Source organism: Micropterus dolomieu, linkage group LG10, assembly GCF_021292245.1.
Source record: "Micropterus dolomieu isolate WLL.071019.BEF.003 ecotype Adirondacks linkage group LG10, ASM2129224v1, whole genome shotgun sequence".
Lineage (NCBI taxonomy): Eukaryota > Metazoa > Chordata > Actinopteri > Centrarchiformes > Centrarchidae > Micropterus > Micropterus dolomieu.
Window position 1 is genome coordinate 20389422 of NC_060159.1, and position 345 is coordinate 20389766.

Genomic DNA, 345 nt, shown 5'->3' on the forward strand with positions numbered 1-345 from the left:
GTGTTGACAGGTGTCTTTTATACAGGTAACGAGGTGAGGCAGGTGTATTTGATGTAGATAATTTGTTGGGATTGGGGCTGTGTCTTAAAGAAAGACTAACTGGCTTGTAGGAGCCAGAATACTTGCTGTTTGGTAGGGGGTCAAATACTTGTTTTTCCTCATCAGATGGTCATCAATTTTTAAAAATTCATATGATGTGATTTTCTGGAATTTTCTTTGGGATTCTGTCTTTCACTGTTAGAATGTACATATGATTAAAATTATAGATTGTTGCATTCTTTGTAAGTGGGCAAACCTGCAAAATCAGCAAGGGGTCAAATACTTTTTTCCCCCACTGTAATACTT